This window comes from Polypterus senegalus, chromosome 14, assembly GCF_016835505.1.
Source record: "Polypterus senegalus isolate Bchr_013 chromosome 14, ASM1683550v1, whole genome shotgun sequence".
NCBI lineage: Eukaryota > Metazoa > Chordata > Cladistia > Polypteriformes > Polypteridae > Polypterus > Polypterus senegalus.
Window position 1 is genome coordinate 81,671,471 of NC_053167.1, and position 10,107 is coordinate 81,681,577.

General features: G+C 35.0%; 1 long non-coding RNA gene across 1 annotated transcript in view; it reads right to left on the reverse strand.

Annotated features, from left to right (window-relative positions):
- The window catches only part of LOC120515177, a 42,796-nt gene extending 32,966 nt beyond the window's left edge, over window positions 1-9,830 (reverse strand). Inside the window, exons 1-2 of the long non-coding RNA XR_005630613.1 lie at window positions 9,737-9,830; window positions 2,137-2,212 (exon numbers count right to left, since the gene is read on the reverse strand). This is a non-coding gene — a long non-coding RNA (uncharacterized LOC120515177). The remainder of the gene's footprint in view (window positions 1-2,136; window positions 2,213-9,736) is intronic.
- Window positions 9,831-10,107: the final 277 nt, after the last annotated feature.

Here is a 10,107-nt window from a genome sequence, read left to right on the forward strand (position 1 = left end):
GCAGCTCTGCTGTTATTTTGTGATTTCAGAGAACCATGTATTTTAATTTGGCATATTACAGGTGTTAGGGCCAAATACTACACAAGTAAACTAACACATGCTAGGTGCAGTGACATGAAAGGAAGTCACTTTCTATGAACCATATATTAAAAAATACTGAATCAGAAAATCAAATGTATTTAATAACAAAGGAACCTGAAGTTATTGTGTATCGGAACATGGTCACTTTTCATGCTGTGTATTAATAAATGAAGCAATACTTGTAATTTTGGAAGACTGAAAGACATATACAGTACTTAAGTTAAAACCAATTAATTTTAAAGACTAATTTTTAGAGTTTAAATCCCATATAATTGATCCAGTTCAGAATTACATGGAATAACAGTATATTCTATTATAAAGCATTGACACTAACCACTACACCAAAATGGCTTCCTAGTTTCTTCATAACTGCATTTAATATTACAAGTTATATCCAGTTAAAATTTGTGAGATTTACTGTTCTAAGAAATGTATTAAGATTTATTTTCCTTCCAATGAACAATTCTCCTTGAGTTTACTGAGGGTTGGTTGGCCAGCACTAGTTTCTCCTTATTGGTTATGCCTTCACGTTTTTTATCTCATGTGTAGTCTATCAGAAACATCATTAACACAGTTTTTTTTTATCTGCTTAAATGAGATTTTTTGATATGAATGGATTACCCTTATATTTTTCTGCATCAGTTGAACTGATTCTGTGTTTAGAATGAGTCAAACGAGGCCATTCCAGGTATTTACATGAGTGGTTCAATGTGGATACATTTCCAATAAATAAATTAATTATTGCCAAGTGCAAAAATGCTTATGACATGCAAAAGTGCATTGCAGCAACATAATAACAGTACAGCCATCCAACAACATTGGCTGAAATGAGTCTGCCAACTTTTTGACATAACATATAAAACCAAAATTATACTGTATGATAAAAGTATGGTCAAATAGCTCAGAACCCAGCATTAGGAACAGTGCCCATAAAAGTTCTATTGAACTTCCACGTTAGTCTGCTGGAAATGATGGTGCACGGAAACTTAAAATCTTCCTCTAAAACATAGCCATTGATGTATAAAGGCGAGAATAATATTAGCCTCACATGTAGACCACCAGCAATTCTTTTGCTCCTGCGACATGTAATTATTTAGACTACACCATTTGATCAGCTCCTCTATCTCATTTCTGTATTCAACCCTAGAAAAACATGGAATAAAACATAAAAGATACAAATCTGCTTGCTTTGGTTTCTTCCCCCACACACCACTATGAGATAACCCCACACAACAAACCCTATCACTGTCACAGAAGAATAACTGTCTCAAAGGACAAAAATTGCTGAGAACTGTAGCCATCATTCAAAGAGGCAAAACTACTAAAATGCAAAATCTTCTACAAACGACCTTCTTCCTGCTATGCAACAGATAAATCATTTAAAAGACACAATGAATCTCCCTGGTCAGATTTTGTGGATAAGACTTTGTCTGCCCAACTACGATTTCGTTTTGAATTTCAGCACCCAATAGAAAGTGTCAGGGAAGAAGCAGGTACACAAAAGATGTCTGAGAGGTCAGAGAATGAATCATGAATCTGAGTAGAAAACGCTGAGCCAGGGCTATCAATGCTGCTGAAGTAAAATATTTTATTCCTGCAAAGATACTGCAAATTCCAATAAAAATGAAGACAAACTAATTAAAAGACCATGTGTGGGCAGCTTTAAACAATCCAAACTCCACATTAAGGAAATGTAAACTCTAAATGTGTAGGATTATCAGAGTGTCGACTCTTGGTGTGTATGCACATCAACTAGTGGGGTTTTTGCCACTAAAGTAAATCCGCAGTCATCAAGCCTATCAAGTGTCACCCTGTGCACCTAATCTATGTTAAAGTTAGCAGGCAAGGCAGAAATCCCTCTATTAAATGCAATGTAACTTTAGCTGAGAGAAATAACAGAACAGAAATACTACAAAATAATAAGTCAATGCAAAATAATAATATAATAATAATAATAATAACAACAATAATAATACAGTTTATTTATACAATGCCCTTGCCATGCTCCCATAAAAATGCAGGATTGTATTTAAGGTAAAAAAAAATCAAATTTACTTGTTCAGAAAAACAGGAGGCAGTCTTCAGAAATATGGCAGTGAGCATCCTTGGTGAGCTTCTTTCTTGTCCCTGCCTTTCAAAGTAAATCAGATTAGTACAGAATACATTTTACTAAAAAGTACATAGCAGTTACACTCATTTTCTCTGTTACTTTAGGCTACCATAGGGCATCATCCACATGAGACAAGTTTGTAATGTTTTTGTTCCTGTGTTTTTATGCACTTGTATAAAATTGAAATAACGAGGCAAATATTATTATACGTTACAATATGTTATTCAGCTTTGTACTCGGCATTTTCTAGTTTTAGAAGTGTTTCAATAATGATAAACTATTAATGTTTTCATAAGCTGCTTTTCAATGTACAGGTCATCCCAACTGCATATACTGTACACCCACACTCCTTCACAATAGTACAACTGAGAGATGCTAACAACCTTACAAAAACCCCTTAGAGACGTGGGAGGAATCTGGAGTTGTTTGAATTTGTCATTATACTGGGACATTGTGATAATGGAATCATATCTTCAGGTAAACTAATTGTTTTGTGTTTCATGAATACTGAGAGGGGAGTGTAGATGTAAATGATTATTTACTTCACTTATTTGTTTGCAAAGAATTAAGACAAGCACAGCAGAAAACACTGCATATACAACAAAGCAGATAAATGCCAGGTCACCTTGGTACTGATAAGCCAATATTCTTAGTCTGTCTTGGCGAAGTTTTTCTTTGATAATTCTATATATGCTGTTGATGCTGGAATAGAAGACTTGGTTCCAAAATGTTTTATGAACAAAATATTGCTGCCAAAATAGTTGCTGTATTGTTTAAAAAATACAGGCACATTAGAGAATATTTGCTTTTGCCAGAAAGCATAGAGTTGATTATAAATGAATAACAATACGAGTGATTTAAAAAAAATAAGGTTCCGTGCTAACTGAAACTTAACAGAGTGAGAGAGGAGCCCTGAATTCCGTATTTGAATCAACATCTGTTTCTCAGTTGACTGCACACATTTATAAATTAATTTTCATAAATTTTAATACATTAAACTTTATTATAATTCATGTGTGCATACTAAAGCTTATGTGCTTCTTTAAGATATTATTTCATCTGGGGTAAAAGGTAACCTAATTCTGATGCCTGACATCTTCATTTCTCCTATACCGATTGCTACAGTTATCAGTTTCCTTGCCTCCTTATGACTCACGTTTTTAGATTTTCAATATAAAATGTGTCAGTAGCATTTTAATGTTTAATGTATTGTTGTGATTTTTTTTTAATAACAACACAATATCTATGGTTTAATTCCCCTCTCTTGATTCCTATAAAAGTGTCTACCAGATGAATTCATGTTATCAGACTAATATGCCATAAATTATGCAGGGTTGATTATACCACAGGCAAGTTTCTGCAATGCAACAGGAAGTCATGGCTCACAAGCCACATCTTCTTTTCCACAAAGTACTTTGGGGAAACTTTACACTCAAGTTCAACAAACCACTTTGCAGAGATTACCGTCATTGAGCAACTGACTTTGGACTTTTCTCCAAGTATCTAAAAAACTTAGTCAAACTAGGAAGAGATGAAGAAACCTAAGTAAATTCCAACAGTGATTAGTTTATAATCATGTAGATGCTCAAATTGTGACATTTTGATGGTATAGTTAAAAAACATTCCAAGTCAAGCAAAATGACACCTTTTATTAGCTAACTAAAAAGATTACACTATGCAAGCTTTCGAGGCAACGCAGGCCCTTTACATCTTGCCTGAAAAGGGGCCTGAGTTGCCTCAAAAGTTTGCATATTGTAATCTTTTTAGTTAGCCAATAATAGGTGTCATATTGCTTGACTTCTCACTACATTCATAATGGCTAATGCAGCATAACACACTAGTACTAAAGACATTCCAAGCAAATTCTACTGAGGTTAAGATTAGTTTCCAGTTTGTCTAAAAAATACTGAGGGCACACTTAAATAACTTATCCAAGATCCTATTTACCACTATCCAGATGACATTCTGTAGACACTTAACAGTTCAATATAACACCAAAAAACTGCCGCAAATGAGAGATAAACTATAGGTCTTAATCCAAAAGAATGTATTTTTAAAAATCCATGTAGATGAAAGATCACCCGAAGAAAAACACAGTGGGATGCAAAAGTTTGGGCAACCTTGTTAATAGTCATTATTTTCCTGTATAAATCGTTGGTTGTTACGATAAAAAATGTCAGTTAAATATATCATATAGGAGACACACACAGTGATATTTGAGAAGTGAAATGAAGTTTATTGGATTTACAGAAAGTGTGCAATAATTGTTCAAACAAAATCAGGCAGGTGCATAAATTTGGGCACCACAAAAAAGAAATGAAATCAATATTTAGTGGATCCGCCTTTTGCAGAAATTACAGCCTCTAAACACTTCCTGTAGGTCCCAATGAGAGTCTGGATTGTGGTTGAAGGTATTTTGGACCATTCCTCTTTACAAAACATCTCTAGTTCATTCAGGTTTGATGGCTTCCGAGCATGGACAGCTCTCTTTAACTCACACCACAGATTTTCAATTATATTCAGGTCTGGGGACTGAGATGGCCATTCCAGAACGTTGTACTTGTTCCTCTGCATGAATGCCTTAGTGGATTTTGAGCAGTGATTCGGGTCGTTGTCTTGTTGAAAGATCCAGCCCAAGCGCAGCTTCAGCTTTGTCACTGATTCCTGGATATTGGTCTCCAGAATCTGCTGATACTGAGTGGAATCCATGTATCCCTCAACTTTGACAAGATTCCCAGTCCCTGTACTGGCCACACAGCCCCACAGCATGATGGAACCACCACCATATTTTACTGTAGGTAGCAGGTGTTTTTCTTGGAATGCTGTGTTCTTTTTCCTCCATGCATAACGCCCTTGTTATGCCCAAATAACTCAATTTTAGTTTCATCAGTCCACAGCACCTTATTCCAAAATGAAGCTGGCTTGTCCAAATGTGCTTGAGCATACCTCAAGCGGCTCTGTTTGTGCTGTGTGCGGAGAAAAGGCTTCCTCTGCATCACTTTCGCATACAGCATCTCCTTGTGTAAAGTGCGCTGAATGGTTGAACAATGCACAGTGACTCCATCTGCTGCAAGATGATGTTGTAGGTCTTTGGTGCTGGTCTGTGGGTTGACTCTGACTGTTCTCACCATTCGCTTCTGTCTATCCGAAATCTTTCCTGGTCTGCCACTTCGAGCCTTAACTTGAACTGAGCCTGTGGTCTTCCATTTCCTCAATATGTTCCTAACTGTGGAAACAGACAGCTTAAATCTCTGGGACAGCTTTCTGTATCCTTCCCCTAAACCATGATGGTGAACAATCTTTGTCTTCAGGTCATTTGAGAGTTGTTTTGTGACACCCATGTTGCTACTCTTCAGAGAAAATTAAAGGAGGAGGGAAACTTACAATTGACCCCCTTAAATACTCTTTCTCATTATAGGATTCACCTGTGTATGTAGGTCAGGGGTCACTGAGCTTACCAAGCCAATTTGAGTTCCAATAATTAGTTCTAAAAGTTTTGGAATCAATAAAATGACAACGATGCCCAAATTTATGCACCTGCCTGATTTTGTTTGAACAATTATTGCACACTTTCTGTAAATCCAATAAACTTCATTTTACTTCTCAAATATCACTGTGTGTGTCTCCTATATTATATATTTAACTGACATTTTTTATCGTAACAACCAACGATTTATACAGGAAAATAATTACTATTAACAAGGTTGCCCGAACTTTTGCATCCCACTGCATGTGCCAACCCTTTATATGAGGGTTGTTTGCCCTGTTACAGATTTCACAAGCTTAAATGAAATCTCAAACATTATGACGCATATTTTTCTACAAAAAGTGCCTTAATTAATTCAGTGGTCTGAGCAATTCCAGAATTATTGAAACAGGTTAAAATCAGTTCTAGGAGAGCAAAGGAACAAAACATTTACCCTTGGGAAAATTCTTAGGGGCATCTTGAGAAGTTTATGTATGTAATATTTTTTCAGATTCTTCTGCAAATTCTAATATGGTAGTAGCTAAAAACCATGCTTTTCATCACTATTAAATTGCCTTGTTAGAGTATTCTCCATACTATTCTTGTTGCCAGTATGGTAAGAAATCAATGAACTAAAAGACAAGGACCATCTTTTTTGTCTAGAATTCAGATATTTAACTATCTTTAAATACTCTTTAATTACTGTGGTTGGTAAAATTATAAATGTTTTAACCCTCTTCTGCCAATGACATCACTCCTCTAAGGCTAATTTTATTGCCAGAAACGCATTATTTCCGTAACATAATTTTGTCCGTTGAGGTTCATTTTTTTTAGAATTGTTTGCATATTGATGTAACTTTCCCACATCCAAAAATTACTGATAAAGTTTAGTGCCCAACACAATACTTGGCACATCAAATATCTGATACTTCAATACTGGATCAGAATTAAACATTTTTTAAAATGTCAGAAGATTCCTGAGCCACTTGGGTCCACTGAAATTTTAGCAATGGCTTATTTTTGTTAATGAGGTGATGGGTGAGAGCATTGTACTAGAATTGCTTATAAGCCTTGAAGTAGATCTGAGGCTGCTGGTTGACAACCAGCCTGAACCAATTTAAAAATCTTCTGCACTTTTTCTGATTCTCAGCAAACTGACTAGAGTGAACAATTCGGGGTTGGCTGGAGTAGCCGCTAGCATAGGATGAATTAACAAATCCAGACATTTCTGCATGTGGATAAATACACAATTTGCTGGAAGAGCCCATGAAATAACAACCCTGCTTTTGTAGCACTCCTCCTCTCAGAGACTCTTATTTTTATAAAACCTAAGCATTTGTGCTAACAGAGCTGGAATTGGAGCCAACAGTTAAAGCATTACAAAAAGATGAAGATTTAAAGTTAGGAAAGGGGCAGAGATCAGAAGCCAGGAAGTTAATCAATTCTAAAAATATCAAAGCCTGAAACAAATGAGAAATATCAAAGTTAAAAACCACATTCAAAGCTCTGTTTCCCTGTAGTTCTTTATGATCAGCAACTACAATCTGAGGTTTGTTTCATAAATCCAAAAGCTCAGATGCTGTAAATAGCATGCTGTCACCTAAAATAGTGTTGGATCAACAATGTTGCACACCATGACTTCTATCCCTCAAGGAATGTGAGACCATTGCATGCATCAACATGATTACGGCCACTTTAAAATACACACCAATGACAGCCGGGAAAAATAATCACATAGTTAAGGAGAAAATTGAAGTGTGAAATATATACAAAAATGCCATTTGCACCTTCCAAAATCTCAGAGTCATGATCATTTCATTAACAGCAAGAGCTGGTACTAATATGGAGAATAGTTGGAAGGAAAACCTGAAACATTTAATGACCACTTGTAAAAATTGCATTTTGTTTTTATGTTATTTTGTGCTATCCTTTTGTTCTATCCTAGTACTATTGATTTATTTAGTTGGTTTTGAATGACGATGAATTAATTTATGTGACTAATTTTTATGTTTGGCTTTGTTTTGACTAGTTTTTTTATCTAATTTTTGTATTTGTTGTTAATTGGTAGCATTATGCTGAGATGTGTTGCATTATCACAATGGCCTGTTTGTGAACATGCGGTCCCAGATGTTGTGCTATGTGACTTCATCAAAGCAATGTTTCAAAAGTCAGCAATCTGTGTTTACCAGCATCCAAGACTGTGGGTAAACACCAAAACTAATTTGCAAATACTTTCTTTTTTCTGATTTTGCAGGCCAGAAATTCTGAAACCTTCTTTTGATTTAAAATTTATGACTATTTCTCTGAGGTTTGGTGAAAGATTTTGAATTTAGCAAGTTTTAGATAAATTTGGTGATCAGTTCTGACCCGTCATTGTTTTTAGTGTCATCTCCCAATTCTAGCCTCATACAAATACTCTCCATGCCATTATATCCCTGATCTAGTTCAATCTCCTTTGGTATATTTAGTTAATTAAATAGGCATTTGACATCAGAAATATGAGTAATTTCTTACTGTACAATCTGTACAGAGGACATTGACATTACTGCCCACACTTAGGAATGGGTTGTTTTTAGAACTGCACTTTGTGCTGAAACTGAAATCCTTTCCTTCACAGTTTCCAAAGCAACAAAGGCGATGTGGTACTAAAGAGAGATAAAACTTATTTTGTTACTATAATGCTGGCTCAAACTCTAATGTACAAATAGCTAAAGGAAGATCATGGGACAGCACAACGTCACAGTGGGGGTTTGTTTTAGTTATCACCTTCTTGTACAGAAATCGAAGTCTACTTCTGGACAGCTGTAGGAAAATTTTCCCATCCTTTGAAAACTTCTTTATCCTGCACTGGAACATCTTAATGTTCATGGAATCAGGCAAGAATATATTTAATAAAAAATATTCATTATTAATGAGGTATGTCAACTGTATGATTGCATTTTATGAGTTTTTTTTAATTTGTTTTTCTTATTTTGCACTTTTCTGTGTTCTTTGGCTGTTGATCTTAGGCTTCCTACATGGCTTCAATATAATGACAGGGTTTGGTCATGTTAGCTTGGAAGTCATACTCCCTCCACTAGAAACGCAGATCTTCAAAATGTTAAGACAGAGGCCTCATCAGCTCTTGTTACTTGGGAAATAAAATAAAAACCTAGGGTTTTAGCAAGATTAAACATGTTAACTTTTAAGAAATGCTTTTGTAAATATTATAAAATTCATAAGGGAGCATGTTTAAATTAAAATGTTAAATGTCTGTCCCATTTCCTACCCATAAATGGATCAGTGTAAATTTTGCAAATAGAATGCAATCTGGTTGTAACTGCAAAACAACTGAAATAACAATACCAAAGTGAATGATGGAGTAAACTGTTAACTAATATTGCTTCTGCCAATACTAAAAAAGTAATTAATTTTAAACAGTTATTCATTTCTACTTTCGCAGCTGAGGTTAAGCAATTTAGACACTATATGTAATCCAAACTCCAAAGCATGGGTTGTAGCTAGATAATCTAAATAAGACAAAAAAAATCTTAATAAAAAAGAAAATTGAATTAAAATCCATAAACACTGCAAGGTTCATGCCAAAAATACAACTAATAAATGCAGACACAACATTGCTGCCAAAAAAAACCACATTTTTCTTCTTTGCTGGAAAGATTATGTAGCAAACTGTTAAACTGATTAACTTTTTTCAATTAAATTCAATTTATTTTTATTAAACACACTTCAATGTAACAGCCCAATACATTATGTAATAGTTGCATATTTATTATTTTTACAAATGCTAAACTTTTCTTTTTCTAAAAAAATAAAGCTAAATTGCTTATCAACCAACTTGACAGGAAAACTTTGAACTCGACTTGCTTTTAGATCCTTGAGATAAAAAGAGCAATATCTCAAAGATTCTTACAGTAGTGGGGGAAAGGAATTTTAGTTAACATTTGGTTTTGTATTCTTTACTACAGTTTTTGCTTACAGTCTCATTTTGATGCTTGATTTAAAAAAAACTCCTACCCCCCATTTGTGATTCAATTACTCTGTTGGTTGCACCTTTGATTTTAATTCCTAAATCCACTTACAATTTTAGCCATTTACCATCTCTGGACATAATACTGTCCTTCCTCCATATCGCCAGTTGATTGCTTGTTACCAGCTACCTCTCAACTACATGATTACTCATGAAAGGGGAAGGAAGGAAGTCCTTTTAAATTATGGTTGATACAACATACAGCACATACTTCTCGGGTGTTTGGTGGCAGCACAAATCCTTGCACATTTCCTTTACCATGGAGTTGTACCAGTGAGAGCCAGATTAGCTGTTCCTCCCAATACTTTGATATACAGTAGTTATACTATACTGCCCTCTTGTGCCTTGGGAAACTGAAAACAGATTAATAAGATTTCTCCTATTTATTAAGGTCTCATGTGACTGAACCTTGTGATGGTAGCG